General features: G+C 43.7%; 1 protein-coding gene and 1 long non-coding RNA gene across 2 annotated transcripts in view; both read left to right on the top strand.

Annotated features, from left to right (window-relative positions):
* Positions 1–21,879, top strand: part of LOC117778781 — a 346,339-nt gene that overhangs the window by 16,687 nt on the left and 307,773 nt on the right. The gene's annotated exons all lie outside the window — the stretch shown is intronic.
* The window catches only part of brinp2 (bone morphogenetic protein/retinoic acid inducible neural-specific 2), a 220,918-nt gene continuing 218,257 nt past the window's right edge, over positions 19,219–21,879 (top strand). The window contains exon 1 of the mRNA XM_034614569.1: positions 19,219–20,083. The gene's annotated coding sequence lies outside the window, so the exon portion shown is untranslated. The remainder of the gene's footprint in view (positions 20,084–21,879) is intronic.

Here is a 21,879-nt window from a genome sequence, read left to right as displayed (position 1 = left end):
TGTGTGAAGTTTGCATGTTCTCCTCATGTCTGCATGGTTTTTGGGGGGTACTACGGTATTAGTCTCTGTGGCTACTTCCACACTGCTCTTTGGAAAACACATCGATTCAGCTGTGGATATACCTGGCGTCTCCACTACTCAGCCACTAAAACAGAGAAGTTTGGAAACGCTGCTGGCCCCATTTAGTTTTATTCTGAACAGGCAGAAAGGGAGATGTTGGAAGGGAGGTGTTTGGAAACTATGACATAGACACTGACACCCGCTCGTTGATTAGGTCTTTGACCCCCTTCCAGATGAAAATAACCGGCATTAGCCTCAGCTACTATTCTCAAAAGCATAATGGCTAATCAATCATTCTAAGAATTGCTGACCCTGTTGTCTTTGCTAAAAGCCGTTATGCAGCTAAACTCTGCATTTTACCATGTTACAACTCCTTACATGTCGGAAACCCGGGGGTGGCTGATGCTCATGAGGGGTAGAGTGGTTGTTCTTCAACCAGAAGGTAGGCGGTTCAATTCTCAGTCTTCCCCACCTACATGCCGAAGTGTCCTTGGGCAAGATACTGAACCCCTAAAATGGTCCCTCATAGATGTTGAAGGCACGAATTGTAAGTGGCTTTGGATAAAAGCGTCTGCCAAATGACATGTAATGTAATGAAACAAGCTATTATTCAAGCAATTCCTGTTTACGCCGGCACATTTATTGTCAGGCGTGTTGTTATGGAAGAGGATTAATATCGATGCAAAGGTAAAACATTCATAACATAGTAGTATGGATGTAGCATGTTGGCCATGCGATACATTGGCGACCTTTACAAGGTGTGCCCCATCTTTTGCACAATGTCTGCTGGGATGGGCTTCAGCCCCCCCCCCCCCCATGACCCACTAAGAGTAAGTGGTATAGATAATGGACAGATGGACAGATGGATGTTTAAAGCTACATCTTGATGCCCCTATATTTTTCAATTTATGTATATACGCATACAGTTATTGCTGCCCACTGCCTTTTCGTCAATTACACGAGTCCTCAAATGACTGTTTGACCGTAACACCAACCAGCCTTCCAGCTTTTTAAGCTCCATTTCTGTTTTTTTTCCCACCAAACAAAACCTACGACTTCCACTGTTCCACTTATTAAAGGGGATTTAGATACTGAAGGAGAAAAAAAACTCCCATCAGCATAAATGAAAGAAGGGATGAAAAGTGTGCTCGTTGGACTTGTACACCCGCCTGCTCTCTACACACTGTTAATTTGATTTTCAACCCTAAAACCATGGACTGTTGTGCAAACATACAATCGGTAATCCTCTTCTCTGGTAAGCAGCATTTGTTAGGAAGCTTTGATCTGACAGGCCAATTAAATGTGTTTTCTAGTCTTTACAGATATCTGTGATGCACAGTGCAGTCTCCTGTGGTTCGGCAGCTGTCGCTCACCCATTCGACGAGGACGCCTTTGAGGAGAAGCACTTTTTTACTGAAATCACATCTTGCGCTTTGTTGCTCAGGCAAGCGGCGTAATGAGCAAAGACGAACCAAGCCATGGGGTGAGGAAGGTGGTCGATACAGTATTAGCCAATACTGATAGTCAGACAGGTAATCCGTCCAAAAACACAGTTATTTCCATTTAAATAGCAGCTTAACAGAGACTGAAACTCTGTTGACCATCTGGGTGATAAATGAATTGAAGTGATTTAACGTGTAAAGTATCTGTATCAGTACAGCAGAAATTTATAATGTTTTCCTCCTGCTAACTACAGAGAAAACACAAATTATATATGATGGTCTGTTGTGTACAGAGCAGTAAGCATGGGCACAACACAAAGCATATTTCACTATATTAATCATTAAGGAGCATTGAAATTTGATGTCAGATATGTCGTTGAGAAAATTAATTTGGAAACATTGCTGCACGTGAACATAGTGGCTGAAGACGCTTCGCTTCATGTGGGAGCCTCAGTTGAGCAGAGGCACAAACAGAAAATGTACCCATATAATGCAAAAGGGTGAAGAGAATATAACCCTAGTGAAAACATATACTTTGTAAATATCAAAAAGGAGGGATCCCTGCTTTCAATCATTTCAACACAGACACCCATTAAGTATTCAAGTGTCACATTTCGCTGATATATTTTGGGTAAAAAACTGAAGTTGCTCTTGAAGTGGATAAATCATTCACGTATCAAGCCGGAGTGATACAGGCACATTATCGAAGCAAGTCGTGCCGGAAACATTATCTCTGAGCTGACGGACAGAGTGTGCGCTCTTGTTTTCGACCTTTCCACTGAGTCTGGCAACTCCCACCAATCTCTCTGCCTCCCCCTGTACTATTTTGCCCTCTATCAAAACCTGCTCACTCCCAGAAGAAACATTTTCCCATCTAATAGAGGCCGGAAGAACAAATAGCTAGGTTGAACTAATTACTGCAGGAAAACAGCCAAAGCATCTCGCTCTCAGGCTCTACCTTGCTCTCTGTCTCTGAGTTTTCGCATGTACAGACACACACACACACACAAACACTCTACACAAACACTCTTTCTTTGCATCCCCCCCTCTCCTGAGATGTGACCGCAGGGTGTGTTTCTATATGTCAGCTTTGCAAGACGGATGGTCGACATCTGCCACAAAGCCTCTCCGGACATATTACCTGAGACACCAAACAATAACCTCTACGCACACACATGGAAAACCCACGGAAGCAGAGTCCTGGCTGGCCCTTACCCGGCCTGCCTAGACCTGACCTTCTAGTTACGACCATGATCACCCCCATGAGAAGGAGTGGCATCTGGCTAGGTAATGTGCGTGTGCGTGTTTGTGTACACTGCGTGTGTTTAGCATCATGTGTTCCAGCTTCCCTGCATGTCCGTGCTAGTTTGCGTGTTTTGCATGTGTTCATCTGTGTCCCTCTGTGTGTATGTGTGTGTGTGTGTGTGTGTGCGTATTGTTGGCATGAAGAGCAATTCCGCAAGGAGCCTGGGCAGCATCAGAAGAGCCCGCGTGCCCCCAGAGTTTGACCATCTGTGCGTTATAGGTTGTCATTAAGGTTTCTAATTCGAAGGTGTCTCGGGGATTAGCCAAACGAGGGCAGGAAATGTCATTACGCTGTTTGTCCCGCTGAGCTGCCATGACCATATTTACATATTTATACACCTTAATTGTCTTTGCCTTGCTGCCGTGACATTGAGGCAGGCAAAGTTTAGTGCGAGAGATGGAAAAGCAGAGAGAGAAAGTGGGGAGGGCAGGATGGAAGACAGAGTGTTACAGGCAGTCCCATCACATTTTGCCGTTGAGTGGATGAATGAGTAAATTGCGAAGACGAGACAAGAAGAATGAAAAAAGTCAAATAAGAAGAAGAGGAAAAGAAGATTTTTCTCAATGTGCCAGAACGTTCATGGTTTGATACCAGCATTTAGAAAGATTGTATTAATTTGTTTGAAGGTAAAACCGGTCTGGTTTTAGTGCTACAGTATACAGACCTGCTCAGACCTGCGCTCTCAACCGAGGAACAAGGAAAAAATGTAAAGTTTATACACTTTCACACACACAGATGCTATAATAATAATAAAAACTTTATTTGTATAGCACTTAGCTTAATGAGGTTACAAAGAGCTTCCCACAAAAGTCCATGGCAAAATTAAGACTGAGTCTTGTAATGAATATAATTACAAGTTGCATGTTAGAAATGCTTTCCTGTAAAAATAAGTTTTGAGCAGTGATTTAAAGATCTGTAGTGAGTTGGCGAGCCTAATCTCTCCAGAGCCTCGGGGCCCCGACAGAGAAAGTCCGGTCACCTTGAGTAGCAGGCCTTGACCTAGGGACAGCTAACAGGGACAGGCTGGCCGAGGTTACGACCGGGATTATAGGGAGTCAAGAGCTGCTAAATGTATGTGGGAGCCAGCCCAGGTTGAGCTTTAAAAGTTATTAAAGGGGACATAGCATGCCCATTTTACCACAAGTTGATTGGTTCCTTGGGGTCTTAATGAAATGTCTGTAACATACTTTGGTCAAAATACCACAAGGATCATTTCAAACAGCACCCTTTTTACCCTGTATAAAACAGCCCTCCACAGAGTGACCTGTTTTGAGTGCCTGTTCCTTTAAATGCTAATGAGCCAGCTCCCCCCTCCCCCCCTCTCCCCCCATGATTTTAAACGATATAAATTACATATTTTATATCATATAAATTATCAAATATGCATCCCATACTTTGTATTCCCCTTCCCCAAGACCATGTAGGGAGACTTCCAGTTCCTTGTTACGACACAAAACCCAGGAAGCGCAATCGAGTCGCTCAAGCATGACGTTTCTGACTTAGAGGAACTATAACAAAACGCGCGAGTGTTTTTTTTTCCAGAGTTTTTGGGTTGGTAGACATGCCAGATACCCACATTAACCTGTAGAAGCACTAACAAAGTGGAATTTGCATGCTATGTCCCCTTTAAGAGGATCTTAAAATCAATCCTGAATTTAACTGGTAACAGTGAAGGGACACAAGAACTGGCGTGATATGAGCCATACGGATTGTTATTGTTAAAACACATGCAGTGTTTTGAACAAGCTGCAAACGAGTTTCTACGGTTTGGCTGAGGCATGTATGAGGCGTGAGGTGCTCAGCACTGTTGAATCACAGCAAGAAGGTTCCCGGTTTAAATCCTATTCAGCCTGTTGTTTCCTCCTCCTTTGGCCCCGGTCTTTGTGTGTTGAGCTTGCATGTTCTCCAGGTACTCCAGCTTCTTCCCACAGTCCAAAGACATGCAGACTGGGTTTAGGTCCACTGGAGACTCTAAACTGACCATAGATGTGAATAGTTGTTTGTCTATGTATGTTGGGTGTGACCCACCTCTCAACCAATGTCAGATGGGATTGGCTCCAGCTCCCCCAGCAACCCTCAAAGGATAAGCGCTATATGATGGAAAAAATGGATGTATGCTTGCACATATGATCACCAGTGTTTAAACTACACTGGTTAGCAAGGATGCTAGTTTAACCACATTTCTCAGTAGCTTTTTGAAGCATGGGCATTTTCAAACAATACAACAACCATGTGTGATGTCGTGCACTCTGTTTTCAGACATGACCTGTGGAGGATCTCCGGAGAATTCTGTCCAGACTTTCTCCGCAGTTTGCCTTTCACACATGCACAGCGCTGCGGGAGGTTCTCTGCCCAGACACGTTTACATCAGCAACAAATTCTCCACAGGATTCATGTGAGGGGGGGTGAAGCAGACAGACGGAGGACGTAACGTGATTATGTTTACAGCACATTGACACCGCCGATGGACATCTCTGTCAGTGTCTTCTACGTGTGTGAATCTGCTTTTTCATCTTGAGATATTTGTTGTCTTAGTTTTTTTTTTACGTCTGCCGCATGTTTGAAGCGTCAAACGAACAAGTCGCTGCAGAGATCATTTCATTTTTTTCTTGCAATGACTTCTGGTGATCAATATTATGTTGGGACACCTTTCTTATAATGTATTTCATATTCAGTCCGATACCTGACACCAAAGCATGGCACAGTTGACCAAATAGAGGAACAGATCAGAGGTTTGGGACTGTGTACTAGAGATCGGGTCGGGCTACAATTTTTTCTCTGCAAGATTAAATGAACCAATCTCTACCCGAACCTTAAAAACTCTGTTTTTAAGTGTCCGAACCTGAGTAAATGGGGTATACCTGTCGGGGGGGTCTGGTTGGCTATCTACTGTGTGCAACTCACTGTGTTGCAGCAGCTTATGAACTACAATTGACATTTGAACCCACAATTAAATCACCCGGCTATTTCTTCCTCATTCATTAGCATGTGTGTAAATGAGAGCAGCTCGTCAGTTTGACTTCATTAAAATACGGCGGCAGGGAGGCCAGGAGGACAGAGCAGAGGTTTAACAGGCTGAGGATTAGCCGAGTACCAGGCTGTGTGTAACATGACTGATCTGAAAATGTGCAGGGTGTGTTCAATGTACAATGGTTCACGAGCTGCTTGTGCACCTCTGCAGAATTATTATGTGTGGATACAGCAGCCTGCACTCTACAACTGCAAACCTCTTCCCAGGGCTCTCACTTCAGCAGCCTCTCCTCATTTCTGTCTTGTATTAAAGATCTATATCCCGCAAAATCAACATGAAACTGGAGATGGATCTAAATTCTGACTGTGAAAAAGTGGCAAGCTTTACATTTGTCATTGTATTATTTGGATTTAGAGACACAAATAGTTTAAGTTCCTTGTGCTGACAGGTCTTCATGACAGATTTATCTATGGCCTCTGAGAAACACACATCAGTGATTACCAACCTTTTCAAGCCCAAGATCACTTTTTAATTCCAAACGTCTACCACCCTGATATCTTCCAAAAATCCCACTCAGGAGGGTCATATTTATTATTTTTGCAATTTCTGTTCAAGGCTGAATGTACGAGCATAAATTTACACAGAAAGGCAGTTACGCAATTTTATCTGTTCAATGCACAATATTCACATTAATATCAATTCATATTTACAGCATCTGTTCAATGCACAATATTTAGCTTCTCAGTTCAACAGTATGTTCTACAGAGGAGCTGCTGCTGTAGCAAAATGTTTTTACACAGGCTTTGACTTGAATATGGCCATAAATATGACTATATCCTTGTATAAAAGTAGTCCTGTGTACTCAAATAAATACCAGTACTATACAGTATGAAGCCGTGCATCATCTGCTCCTGCAAATATTTCACAATAAAATCCCCCTTTTTTAAAAAACAAATTAACTGATCTATTTTGAAATGCATACAGGAAGTGTTGCAACCATTTATGTTTATGTAATTAAAACTCAGGTGAAAGATTTATTCTGCTGTGAACCACAATGTGTATCTGTCTGTCACAAACATACGTATTTCCAACACTTCCTGAATCTGTTTCTAAACGCACTCCAGCGTTTCACCTTCTGAATCCATTCATTTGTTGTAAAGGGGCTTTGATTGTTATCGACAACCATAGAGTCCTGGTATTTAGTTTAGTTCACAATCCGACAGACAATCACAACCATAGGAAAAACTAAAAACTAAAAATTAACTAAAACGAAACCACGACAGGAGAAAAGTAATCATAAATGAATATATAAAATACATTAATATCTACACCTGCACACACAAATATACATACATACATATATACATACATGCACATATATAAACTTGCAAAAGCAACACAGAACAACATCAAAGTTGCAATTGGTGTGTGAACAAAACAAAATAAAAAGGATCTACAAATAATGCTAAGTACCAATCTCAGAGATAAGGGATAGACAATGACAGTATTATTTATAACAGGAACATACCATCGTAAGGCTAGAAGACAGGGCATGTTTAAACATACCCAGTGAAGTAATAGATTTACTATCAGCAGGTAAATGACTCCAGTCTGCTGGGGCATTAAACATAAAAGCCTGTTTACCAACTACTTTCTTGGTGCAGGGAGAAGAGAAATATAGCTGGAGAGAATGCCTAATTTGAAAAATGTATGTTAGCTGAACAAGATACTGTTTAAGTAGTGCGGATAATTAAAATAGTCTGTGCAAAGTGTAAGTTTAAAGCATTGTTTTTTGGTTTATGTAGAAACTATGGTGGGACAAATTAGAATATGGGCCGCCACGATCTAGATAATTAATTGGAAACACTGCTGTGACATGGTGGGAGTGGGCAGTAGCCGTGGCGGAGGTATGCCCTCCCAGAGCTCCCTTCTAGTGTCACATTGTATTCTCTTTTCAGGACTCTGTTGGTTTAGCGCATATTTGTTGAAATGTGCAGATTCAGCTGTTACGATGAAGTAATTCGAGCTCGATGGAGTGACCAGGTATAAAACCACCAAAACAAACCAGATATTATTTTTGGTTAATTTATTTCTCTCATTTCAATTTCTTTAAAGCACAATAATCAATGGAGGTGGGGTCAGTTCAAACTGGTCCAGCCGGTGCAGACTCCAGGCACAAGGAAACAAGATGATTAGTTCACTTCCAGTGCATTTGCCTCCACTGGTTGGTTTTAGAGCGGGGGGAAACGGAACCCACCTAGACAAGATGGGGTGTGCAGCCCCCTTTATATCATCAGCCACCAATCAGTTTGCTCTGATGGCAGATGAGGAAATGCCCGACACCTGTGCCGGGGGAGGAGTCTTGAGCTCTGCCGTCCCCTGTGGCAACGTTCTGATGCATGCACTGCACACTGAACCTGATCAAACTCAAACAAAACAATTAAACATGCAAATTAAAGTGTGACACAGCAAACGAGTCAGATTCCGGAGTGCAGGTGATCAGTCTCCTGACACAGCTATGAGTCTTTTTGTCCTGTTTGCATTCTTTTCATCGCTGACAGTCCAGAGAAAGGCCGTAAACCCGTGCCTGTGCCTCTACCACCAGGCATACCTCCGTTAGTTGGTCCTGTTCACTTCATTACTCAAGATCGTTGTAGATACTGAAGAAAAGCACGAGAGCTCTAAGGCAAGTTCTAAACTGTCTTCCTTTCTACGACTTCTAGGCAGATTTGTGGCTGACGGATATCAGAGATAATGAGGTTCTCAGGAAGCGTACGTTTCACCGACTCTGAAATGTGTTATTTCTGTGTGTTCACTTGTTGACTGAGGTATGACTCTGCAGGACTGAGTAGAATTTCTTGCATCAAATTCACCTCAGACTGTATCTGTACCTTCCCTTTTAACCCTCGGGAGGGGAGGCTTTGGGCTCTGTCTTTTGGCCTTGCACTGAATAGCCATGTCTATTTCAGACCATATTCTCCCATTTAGCTGTGCTTAAAATGCCACGTGGAATAATGATTTGAATTAAAGTGGAGCACAGTGAATATTTAATTCCCCACCTCCCCCTGTAAGGTTAATGCCTGAATAAGTCTTCAATCTACCTTGAAATTTTAAGTCTTTTCATGAATGCTATTGTGTAGCCTGTGGAGCTGAGGTGTCATTAATAGCCGGAATCAACTCCCTGAAATAAACTCTCTGGTAAACTGTATGTGACATTAAAAAGTAATCTCTGTCATGAAATTATGTTTCTTGGAAATTAACATTGATATCAATAATCAGTTTTGAAAGCTCATTCGTCATTTCTTGCTCTGTGGGCTCTTAAGTTCTTTATGGACTGCTGCCTCTAGAAAAGAGAGAATAGCAGGTGCTCCATCATGTTCTATTTCTGGTGTAATTAGAGGAGAACTGGCTCCAGTGCCTTTACAGGGTATTCACTGTTGTCACGCTTGTAATGTGTTGACACTCAGACGAGAGCCCAGAGAGGTGGCTGTGAAGACGAGCCATTACAGCCGCGCAGCAGTTTAACACACTCATTGCACCACGCAGGTGATTATCTGCACACTCTACAGTTTTTTTTTCCACAGAACAATTGCTAATTTTGGATGGAAAGTGATAATCCTGACACACAATGGAAACAAATGTACGTTCTGCAGTTCATCCAGAAGGATGGAACGGATATCTGCTTCTATTTCTGGGTTCTGTGCTCCCGGTGTGCCGAAAGCATCTCGCTGTCAGATTAGTATGTAATGCAAGGGCCTGTAGTCAGCGCCACCAATCTAAATTAATGGAAAACTGCCTACCAATTACAATTAATAAAGTATTAGCCTGTAGCCAGCGAAACCAATTGGAGGAAATGTAGCAGGGTCCTTAACTCAGTGAACTAATGGAAAACTGTCCTGTTGTTGGCGCCATTAATCAGAGACAATAAAACACTGTGTTGGTTGAGACTATAGACTCTATATAAATATGGACGACATGACAGATGCCTAAAAGGGAAGTAAAATCATGGGCAACATAGGTCATAAACCACACTTCCTTTACGATATTGACCAAAGTAAAACGTAAAACAAAGTACACCTTAAATATAGTTTCCCTAAAGATGGTTTCCGTTATTTTTAAGTAGTCCTTATCACACTGATATACGTTTAAGTGTTCATGTTTCTGCTAAGTTTGGTATTAATTATTTAATCCGATAAAAACATTACTGTGGTTCTAAATGACATGAAAAGCGTAAGATAGCAGCACCTGCATGCAGAGAACAGTTTTGCTTCGTTTTTTGTACAGTGGGAGGAGGTGGAGACGCGTCCTCCTTCTTTATTTACAGTCTAAGGGTTGAAACACAGAGGAAACGAATCTAGTCAAGCAGCTAGTTTCTGTAAATTGTGCTCGGGTCTCAGTTTGTGCACAATACTTGAAAGCAGTTTTGAGTGCATAAGTGCATTCACACTGACAAATATGGCAACATGCTGTGCACTATAAATACCCAGACAGAGGGAAGAAGTGAGAGCGGAGTGCTCAGTGCATGATGGGAGTTTCCCCAGCAGTCTAGACCTATAACTAAGGGATGGTTCAGGGCTCACCTGAGCCAGCCCCCGACAATAAGCATCATCAAAAAGGAACTTTTTAAGTCTAACCTTTAATGAAGAGATGGTGTCTGAAAGATCACATAGATATAGAAATGATAGAAAGTATTATTTAAATCTACAAAAACAATGCATCAAATGGAACAAAGAAGATGTATTAAACAATATAAAATGGGAAAATGTCATTTCTATAATAATAGACAGGAGACATGAAGTACAGGCTATCTTGTACAGGTGAATGTTAAGGAGGGATTTAAAAGTTGCAGTTTGCAGATCTCACTCTGAGTGGGAGGCTGTTCCAGGAAGGAGGGGCAGTAACTGAAAAACTGGTTTTCAGTTTGGTTGCTATCAGCTGAAGGGTTGTGGTCGGACTGTAAGTAGTTGAATAGATTCTGGGGCCAGGCCGTGGATGGCCTTGTAGGAAATCAATAAAACTTTAAAATGTGTTCTAAATTTAATGGGCAGCCAAAGCAGTGATGCTAAAAGTGGGGTGATGTGACAAGACCTCCTGGATCTAGTGAATAATGTGGCTGCTGAGTTCTGGATAGGTTGCATTTGAAAGACTGAGTGGGAATTTAAGCCGGTACAGAGAGCATTACAGTGTCCATGTATGATCAAATACAAGAATGTTTCTGCTCTGTCAGTTCTTTGCCACAGACGTAACAACTGAACCAGGTGAACCAAGGGAACCAAGGGACGACTGAATCTGTAATTGCAATTGTGACAAGTGGGGCTAGATTGCGCAGCTCCTGTGGCTTGAGATAATAGCATTGGTTTAGTATTGCATACTATAACAGAGAAATTGTCAAATGAATCATACATTTTGCATGTCTGTTTGACAAAGTTGTCAGAGTTTACATTGAGTGATTTTTCACAGCTTGCAGGCCCAGAATGTAAAGGTGACTTAACGGCTCTGCGATCACAGCCCCAGGGTGAAAGATGCTTCGCCTCCGGCTCAAAGATTCACACACAACTTTTTAGATCACTTCAAAGAAGAATCTCTCACTGTGGCTCCAAGTTTGGTCCTGAGACTTTTGTTAATTTATGTTGCTGTTGATGCTTTGTTGTATTGTATATGTTATTTCCACATGCATATTTTGGTTTGATGTTATTTTGTGACAGAAAACGAAGATCATGAAGCATATTGCATATCCACGTCTCACAAATATTAAAGTTTCATTCTTATTTGTTCTATTTTGCAGGCCTGCAACTAACAACACCTGCGAAGGTTAAGTGTTAAGTCCATAAAAATAATATCCAGTTCACAATGCTGGTAACCAAACTATATATGATGAACAAATGACCTGCACGATTATCTGGACGCACGGGAATTGGACTGGAGTTTGGTGCTAAAATAACCATGAATATGCATGAAGTGTACAGGTTCAAGTAAAGACATGCATCGAAAGGGCACAGTAAATACTGGTGAGGCCTGTTGGGGTGTTAGAGGAGTCAGGGGAGGAGGTGCTCTACACACTGACCATTATGTCACTGTAATTTTAGGGTGATCAGTTCATCGCAGCTAGCATCCTGTTACCGAATGGATAACCAAATCTACCACAGCACGAGTAAAATCATCATCACAACACACACACACATGATCACTGGCTGCAGTGTTGGTCACCAACCCCACCTCCTCCATGTCAGTGGATGGGACACGAACCGAACTAAAAAGAGAAAATACCCATCAAATCAAATTTTCCTCGAAGATGGTTTCTGTCATTTAGTACGCAGTTCTTATCCCACTGATGGATGTTCGAGTGCTCATTATTCCTGTCAGCTTCGTTTTCACAGCTGAGACTTTGCCAAGTGCGTGTATTGGTGGGACCTTGGTGCTGCAGCTCCATTCACTAGTGTGAGGGCTCTGGCTCCAAATGCTGTCAGCTGTGCACGATAGCAGCGATCCTAGCGATATTTTGACTTCATAATTTGAATAGTGGTGGAGATGTCTATGACATGCACACACATGCTCTCACGTGCTCTCACATGCTCACACAGTGCATCCCATATACACACGTACAGTGGGATGCTTGACTGATTGGTTAATTAGGGCTATTTTTAAAAATGAATGTAATGCAATCAGCAATAAAGGCCTTTTGACTGAAAATCCATTCAGAGCCAAGAACACGCTTATCAACATGTGATATTAAATATCATTATATATGAATAGCTCTCCTTTGTTTTCTACAAAGTCTTACGGATAATGGAAAGTAATTACATCAAATATGAAAGGATACCACTTGATTTAACTTACAAAAATGTGTACAAGTCAAGGAAGACCAATTTGAAGGAGAACAAAATAACATTAACAAAGTTTCGTAAAACTGGACACAGTTTGGTTTTTACTGCCATTTTGACCTCATTGAATGTCAAGCCAAGGTTACTGAGCCGAGTGTCAGTCTCAGTCAACAACCTTTACCTGCCGAAATAAATAAAAATAGACCAGAAAACCAGCCAGTGTGGCAGCCCAGTCTGACAGCTTCTGACATGGTGTGGATGGTGTCACATGACTGGCTACTACAAGTTGCTCCAGTGTCCAACTGTGTTTCTTTTATATATTTCTATGTTTCTGACTGGTGAGCAGCCTTGGCTTCAGGGCCTTTTACAACACTATAAAACCTGGTAAAAGCTGAAGAGTACTTTCAAATGATTTCGAGGAAGTTAAAAATAACAACAGGCACAATTAAATTCAGCTATATTAGAACACACTGCTTTGATAACTTTTCCATACAGTATTTATCTTTGTTTGACAAAACAGTATAATCATCCAAAATGGTCAAAGAACGATTTCATTGTGGAACTGGCTTCATTGGTTCCTTTGATTCCTCGATTTCATTTATAAGGGGGAAAAAACATTTTTGACATGCAGTACATCGAATAATATTGAACGCAGGTCATCATATTCTATTTTGTACCATAATGTATTGTATTTATATGAGGCGATATGATCAAAATAAGGGTTGGATTTCATTTCCTAACAGCCACACATCTTCTAATAGCTGTCAGTCTTTTTTTGACATTTTCAGATTCTCCCATTAACCTGTAAAAATGGCTCTTATATGACATTTGGCATTCAGTCCAATATAGAAAGGGCATCTGTCCTCATCATCGCATGTGATGACAGCCATTCAGGGATTCCTATGTATGTCACTGTATGGAAAAGAGACGTATTTGTCTGTTGGCTGCGATTATTATTTGATGCATCCAGTATTTAACATAATACGACACAGAAGAAATATGGCAAATAATGAAATAATGAATCAAAAAGTGAGATGAAGCTGAGCTACTGAGTGGGTGTTGTAGTGTCTAAGCCCCGAGACAAAAGGAGTACATATCCTGTGGATTTCAGTGAGCTGCTGTCATCCACTTGCTCCTTTCCCATCACAGTCTTCTGTGCAAGATGTCTCCGCTCTAATCCCTCATTTGTTTCAACAGGGGGGAGGAATGGAGGTGTGACAAGAGCAGGAGTAAGTGAACATCCTGATGAGGACACATTAAAGAAAGCACACTTGGCTTTCACGATACAAAAATGTAATGGTTTAGCAACATAAATGCTCATCCTGCCAATATAATGTGTCTCTACAGCTGACAGTGATGAGGGCTTGGCTCCGCATGTCCATAAACGAGGTGAGGGATGTACTTTAATAATTCTATTTGTATCGTCAAATTTACAATCATAGGTCCCATACTTTACACTTTTACTGTGTTTCATTAGAAGTTTTGATATCCATAAAAAAAAAAAAAGATATATTTGTGGTTTTAGTACCAAAACCCATTTCCATATAGTTTTACATCCTCCAGTTTTTTTCTCGGAGATTCAAGCAGGAACAGGTCACTTTGAACCTCTTTTCTGATTGGCTGACTATTTGACGATACCTTCCCCTTTAATCAGTGTCCTCCGCTGAGATAAATACAGCAAAACCGCCAGAAAAAGACAAAGATGAATAAACACAAACAGCCGCAGCTCCTTTCCTCAAGGAGCACTGCGCACTTCTTTGACTTGACAAACCAGTCACAGTTTTTTTTCCATAGTTTCCTGCAGAATGTCTCATCGTATATACTAACAGTCCCCAATTATCTCCCTCCAGTAGCCATCTGTGAATCCCCAAACCCTGATTTTTCCAAAAAGGTAAACTTACGTCAGTCTTCTCCAATATTACTTTGTAGGGAAAGGCTGCAAGGATGCTTTAGTTTCCTGATATTCGACAGTTTTGTGACAGAATGACCGCTTGGTGTTGAGTTGTAATGAAATGTAAATGATGGCCTGCTACCACATTCCTGCCAGATGACCCCCATGGTCTCAACATGAATCTTGGCTCGTCTCTCAGACACATCCACATGGATGAAGCAACGCTGCCAACTAAACCCCTTCTAAGACTGAACTCCTCATTATCCCAAGCCTGTCATTCTCTCCAGTACAACATGAAAATCGCCTTTTTCATCTCTCTCGCCAGCCAAGGTCATGAGAAACTTGGGTGTCATGACCATGCTATCCTTCTCGGTTATGTTGCGTCTGTCTCCCGGCCGTGCCGTGCCGCTTTGCACTTTACAACATGACAAAAATCAGGCCTTAACTGACTCAGTATATGACCCAGCTCTTGGGAAGGGCACTTCAACGACTGCAAGGCTCTTCGGGCAGGACTCGCTCCACGCACAGTGCAACCCTTACGCATGGTCCTAAATGCAACAGCGCATCTGGTCTTCAATCAGCCTTCAATCAGCTCACACGTCTCCCCACTGCTCATCGACCTGCACTGGCTGTCAATGGCAAACAGGATCAAATCACTAATGCTTGCCCACAGAGCAGTTTCTGGGTCTGCAGCCATCTGTTTGAGCTCAGTCATACGGGCTAATGCTGCTAAAGACGTCATTTTGCTTTGCCACACCTACACACTACTTATTCACAGTCCAGGTTATTCTCGTTTGTGGTTCCCTGATGCTGGTTTGAGCTTCCAAATACCCCCAACATGTCTAACTAACACTTCAACTGTACTTTCAGTGGATTTCTTCACTTGATTTCCTCTACTTTGTCTTATTGAATATATATGGCACCTTCCAGGTCTATATACTTCCAGGTCTCCTCTTTAGTGTTGTCCCTCAGATGTTTGTTGTTTCTGATGAGATTTCTACAAAAGGCAAAAAATATTCTTTTTTAAACGCTTGGCTGTTGGGTTCAGGTGAGCAGTGCTGAGGGCTTGGCTGTGGGCGGTGATTATTTATTACTCAGGGAAGTCCTGTCGGCTTGTTTTAAGACACAATCCCTGTATATCGTCTGGGTGGAGCGTTATACCCCTCCAGTTACATACAGCACTTAAATCTCTTTAAATTAAAAGAAGACAATAAGATGCAAAAACATAAACAACAAACAAAACATATTTATTTTTGCAGAATTCAATCTCAAGCTTGTATATATGTGCACCCACCTTTTTATTTGTCCTTCTTTGAGCGGTGAATATTTTGACAGAGACAAAATTGAAATTTACATTACTTTCTCCACTCATCTGCTCCTGTTCACGCTAGAGACAGCACTCGGCATCCCACAGATGTCTGCATCCCTCTGAAGCTACAAACGTATTGGGTGCACGCTGTATCCGTTTACTGTCTCTGCCAAACTGGCCTTGACTGCTCCTGTGATGTCAGTTGCGACACCCTTCCACTGAAATTGCATTTGTCGGCGACCCATGGGTCACCGGCAAATGCTGAGGGCCACAATCAGCTGCTTGTCATTCGGCGGGGATTGGCCCTAGAGTATATGGGCTGTATTTATGTAGCGCATTTCTAGTCTTGATGCCCACTCAAAGCGTTTTACGGTATATTTTTTGCCATTCACCCATTATGTTCCAATTTACTCCCACATACATACAGTGCATCTAGGTGCAGCACTTTCTCGATATAAAAGGGCAATTTGGACTTAAGTATCTTACTTAAAGACACTTCAGCATACAGGAATGGAGAAGACTGGGATCGAACCGTTGGCCTTCTGGCTAGACAATGACCACTCTACCCCCGGAGCCACAGTCTCTCTCTTAACATGGCACTCAGAGTGGTTGAGCAAAGGCACGCGTACCTCACAGACTCTGATTTACTGTTTCACAGTTTGTGTTTAATAAATGACTTGAGTGAACTGACAGTCTCTACATCAAACGTCCCTTCTGCCGGTCAAATGGACGGAAGTCTTACTCAACAGGATGAAAGCTACAGAGAATTCCATGCTAAATAAAAATGAGATGCTTTACACTTTAGAGATAAAATGTTGCATCAGTGTTGCCATAAATCCTCAAATAAAATGGTCAAGTCTTGTCATAAATTAAAGACTTTTAATAAATATTAATTTGGGTTTGAAATGACATGTCATCAGAACACTCCTGTACCATACACATGTAATATTCCAACTTGATAGCTCAGATAAATTAGGCCATGGCCAGTTTTCAGAGTTCAAGAAGTTATCCTTGTACATCCATTCCTTTTCTTCTGCTTATCCGAGATCAGGTTGAGAAGCAGCCAGCTACACAGGGAGTTCCACACATCCCTCTCTCCCCAGCTCCTCCAGGGAGATTCTCATACATGCAAATATTGATTAGCTACGAGTAAGATATTTCTCCTCCCAGAGGGAACTTTGCTACTTTCCTCTATTTCATCCCCTGTTACATGAAGTCATCCACCATAATGACCACGATTCATGAGTCAAAGCTTAGTGATGAATCCAAGCAAACATAACTAAACACTTTAATTAGGGTTTGTATTTTTAGTTGGACACAAAAGCAAAGATGTGCAAGCACAAAAAACAAAGAAAGCGGTACAAAGTGATATTGTACGGGAAGCTGACCAATAACAAAAAGCTATTAAAGCAGCGAGAGGGAAGCAGGGGGTCCAGAGTCTGACAAGATCCAGTTCACAGTGATTTCAGAGAGCTCAGGGATTAGAGTGTCTGAGGAGCTGGCTGAGTGAGGAAGAATTACTGGGAGCAAGTGGGTGACCCCGAGTAGAAAGAAGGAGACCACACCCAGCCAGCAGCAACACAATGCAACATGATGAGAAGACACACAAACAGGCTAACGGAGTCATCCAAATAACGGACTGAAGTTGCTTTCAGGCATGTACAGAACTCCAGATAATCTCCTAAAAATGCTGGAGTTGTTTCTGCCAGCCCCTGTGTAAAAACTCCAGATAATGTCTGAATAAAATATATCATGAGATTATCCATGAGTTAGTGGGTGCATTGATGTCGTATCCAACACGCGATGGACGCAAACAACTCCAAAAAGTATACGAATATCTCAGGATGAAAAACAGGACTTACACTTAGAGGACACTGATAAAGGTGTCAAACGTGGGAAGACGAGGGGATTCAAGAGCTCCTGGCGATAAAGGCTGTCACTGGTGTCGATGTGCCGTAAACGAACATGTGATCTCTTCGGCGGAATTGATACGTTGCGTCGTGTCTCCTTCATGCTGCGCCACCGCGAGGGCTGTGAACGTTTTCCTGTTGATGTGAACGTTTCTCACTGGAGAATCTCCTCCTTCTTCATACATGGAAGGAAAATTGTAAGCTCCATTGTGTGGGCATTTCCGGCATGTCTGAAAACGGCTAAAGTGTCCAAGATGCTCCAATTTAAAGTAAACAATTTAGGTCAATATCACTTTTGATATTTGCATATAGGCTGTTTCAAAGTTACAGATTTATCTTGTTGGGCTTTCCAATTAGTACAGCTTAACATCCTCTATCCATGGACCCCTGAAACCCACTTAGTTAATCCTTCCATTCTGTGGTGGTCTTTCCAATTGGTACAGCTTAATAGCCTCTATCCATGGACCCCTGAAACCCACATGTGAATCCTTCCATTCTGTGGTGGTCTTGGACATTTGTTCATGTGATCATTAAAACATCCACAAGCAGACAGTTGCTGCTCCTGTGAAGATGTTCCTCAGGTGCCTCTCTAAATCAAATGCTGCCAAGCTCACAGCAGGCGTCTCACTCCAGCGTGGCAGCCAGTGATGAATGCCTCATGTGGCTCTGAGTTAACCAAGTTCATATCGAAACACTCCCCAGAGCGTTTCCATCAATCACAGCCTTTCCCGGGAGCTGTCAGGAGATTTTTGTCGACCCTCTCCCTCTTGCCTATGTGCGGTTGTGCCACAACAATATCCGGCCCACCTCATTTGCTCCCATTACAGAGGCGGCTCATGCTGTTACTTATTTCCCTCCCGACGCCCCTCGGCAGTATATTCAGCATGCACTTCACTCTCCAGCCTCCCTTCAACCACTTACTTATTCATTACAGACTCGAGAAAGCCGCTCGGCTGACAGACACCAGATTTTATAAAGAGAAGGAGGCGGAAAGACGGACAGCCAGAAGTGTATGACTCCGCTGCGTAATGGGGGGGACACTGTCAGAATGAATTTTGTGTTGCCGGGAGTCAAAGCGGATTTGCAGACAAATTTGGCTAAAGCGCTGTGAATGAATGAGGAAAGAGGAGGGAAGCATTTTCACTTTCATTAGCCAGCCCTCCCCTTTGGGCTCAAACACATAGAGCTCAGTGCCTCACACACACACACACACACACACACACACACACACACACACACACACACACACAGTCTCAGTTATCCTCCTTTCCTGGCACAAACTGTCTCTCCTCTTTCATCCCACGTTTTCTCTCCATCCTCTCCTCGTCAAGATCTCTCATCCTTCTATCCATTCTTCCCATCCTCTCGTCCTCCTCCCTCCATCCCCTCTCCCCGGTGCTCATCATCATCGCAGCCTCACCTCCTTCCCTCGCCTCCTCCTCCTCCTCCCCCTCCGCTGCTTTCAGCCAATCGCAGCCGAGCGAGGTGTGGTTTCACCCCAGCAGGATGGACAGATCTCGTAGAGGAGAGGAGAGAGAGCGGGAGAGAGGAGGAGAGCGCTGGTGAAAAGAGACGCGCTTCCCCGAGTCACTTGGAAAGGCAACGCCAGTGCTGTGACACCGTGAGTGATGACCGAGGCGCGCAGAGACCCAGGCGATCCGGAATAATAAGACATTTGAAAAAGAAAAGCAAACTGCGGTACAGAGAGGAAGAGGAAGAGGAAGAGGAGGGCGCTCAGCCAGTGGATACCTGTGCGTGTCTGCTCCGGCAGCAGGTGCACCCCCAGCCCCTGTGAGGAGAGAGTTTGCTTTTGGTCCGGAGCGGGAAGAGAGGGAAGAACTAATCTCCCTGGGATTATCTCCCTCCTTTCACGCCCGAGCTCATCCGTTTCTCAGCCACTTTGGGAGCAAACTTTCTCCGCAGCCACTGCTCTGACTAGAACAATATCGTAAGGAGCTTCTTTTAAATTCGTGGACTGTTCGATCAGACTGTTTCCAAACGCGGATTACTGAGGCACACCATCTCCAAGCAGAGCGCAGGAAAACCCATTCCGAACTGTGAACTTGTGAGTTGTGGCACGAATCGGAGTCCGTAGTTTGATGTTAATGTTTTGAAGAAGAGGACAATGTCTGGATTATTACAGCCGCTGCTCAGCCTGCCCCGAGGAAGAGGCAGGGACTGAGGGAAGGAGAGAAAGAGGAGAGGAAGAGGAGAGGAAGAGGAGAAGAAGGAGGGAAGTCGGTGGCGTATGGCTGCCGTCCTCTAGTTCGTTTTGCGCCTTTGCCGCACGGGTTTCTCCCTCCTCTTTTTACTGGATACAGGGACACACGCACATCTAGAGGCGCACGGGAAGGACCTGCGTTCACACCCTGGGTGAGTTTTCAGTGTGTGTGTGTGTGTGTGTGTGTGTGTGTGTGTTTCCTCTCCTGGGGGAGGAATGCGACCCCGTGCGTTTTTGTCGCCAGGCGCGTTTTTTTACGCGCAACGCACAAGACGGCGGAACGGGTTCGGGTGGTCAGCTGCAGCTCGAGTTGAGATCAAGTCGTGACGCATGATGGATCAGCAGAGAGAGAGGACAGGGGGGGGGGGGAGAGGGGAGAGTTCGAGTTGTGCAAAAAATTGATGTTGTGCAAAAGAGTTGCGCAAAACCAAACACACATCGGAGGTCACACGTGGGTCTTTCCGCACTCTTTTTGTGTGATTGCGTGTGTTTTGAACGTTTGAAAGCCTGCGAAGACGGAGTGAAGCTCCACATCCAGACCATGCTGTGGAAATGTGTGCGAGTTCTGGATTGTGTTGTTTTTTTTGCGTCACTACAACTTTGCAGTTTCCCCTCCGTAGGTGCGTGTTAAGAGCGTGCCTGTGCGCGAAACCCTAATCCAGCCCTGTCCCATCGTTTTACATAAAAGCCAAAGCTGAAGCCGACCTGTCCTTCAACCTCTGCTTTGCGTCGTCTCACCAACGTGCGCGTTTGCGTGTGCGCTCTTGCTCTCCCACTGAAAACCTCCCTGCCTCTCTCCCCCCTGTCTCTCTCTCTCTCTCTCTTTCGCTCTGCGCACCGTGCATGTGTGCGTGGTACAGTTGCTCCATCAGTCACCCTGGATGCCTGCCACGCACCGTGCAATTTCTCACACGTTCTCTGAACCGTGTAAGCACAACATTTACCTGTCAGCTACTTTGTCGGGACTCGGCTGCTGTATATTGTGGCCGCCGGAAATCCTCGGAGAAGAAGAGGCGCTGCTGCCTCAGATTTCACACTGAACGCCCACTGCCGCTGCCAGAGACCCGGGGAGGGGAAGAGATCCTGTCAAACAAATAATGGAGGAGAGAGACGAAAGCGACAAAGTCAGAACCCAACTCCTGCAGCTGGAAAGCAGAGGGAAGAAGGACAACAGCCGTATTTGATCTCTAAATACTGTGGCAGTCCAGTAAATCCACACACACCTGGCAGCGTTAGATCCCGCAGGTACACGTCAGCAGCTTCAGTTAGCGTTCACATCCCACATCAGAATGGAGAAACATGTGATGTTAGTGAGGTGGACAGTGGCATGATTGCTGTTGTCGGGCCCGTTTGAGTATTTCTGAAACTCCCGATCTCTCACACTCTCTGGAGTTTTTACTCTAGAGACTGGTGAGTAAAACAAAAGAGCGAGTTCTGCAAAACCGGAAAAAACCTCGACGATGAGATGGGTCAGAGGAGAAAGGCTACGGCATACCTCAGATAACCCCTTTACAACTGTGGTGAGCAGATCAGCATCTCAGAGTGAACAACACACCCAAACCTTGAGGTGGACGGGCTTCAGTCTCCACTCCGTCGGCCAACAACAGAGAATGTGAGGCTGCTGTGGACACGGGTGGTGTAATGGTGTGGGGGAGTCCGAACGTCAAATCCAACCCATTTCGTGAACATGACCATGTCACCCAGATGTGAAGAACACAGTCGTGATGTGGCAGAACAGGAGATTGGCAGCGTGGGTGTGCGGAAATGATGTCATGCGGTCAACATGGATCAGGGTCTCGGGGGAAAGTGCTCAACACCTTGTGGAATCCGATGACTTCAAAGAACTGAGGCAGTTTGGAGGAGATTGAGGGGCTCATCCGCAGTACTGGTGTCACGACTGTGTATTTAGGTGGAGGTGGGATGTGCTTAGTGGACCTTGTTGTGATCT

The sequence above is a fragment of the Hippoglossus hippoglossus genome, chromosome 17, assembly GCF_009819705.1.
Source record: "Hippoglossus hippoglossus isolate fHipHip1 chromosome 17, fHipHip1.pri, whole genome shotgun sequence".
NCBI lineage: Eukaryota > Metazoa > Chordata > Actinopteri > Pleuronectiformes > Pleuronectidae > Hippoglossus > Hippoglossus hippoglossus.
The sequence above is the reverse complement of the archived record's forward strand: the minus strand, read 5'-3'. Positions and strand labels throughout refer to the sequence as shown.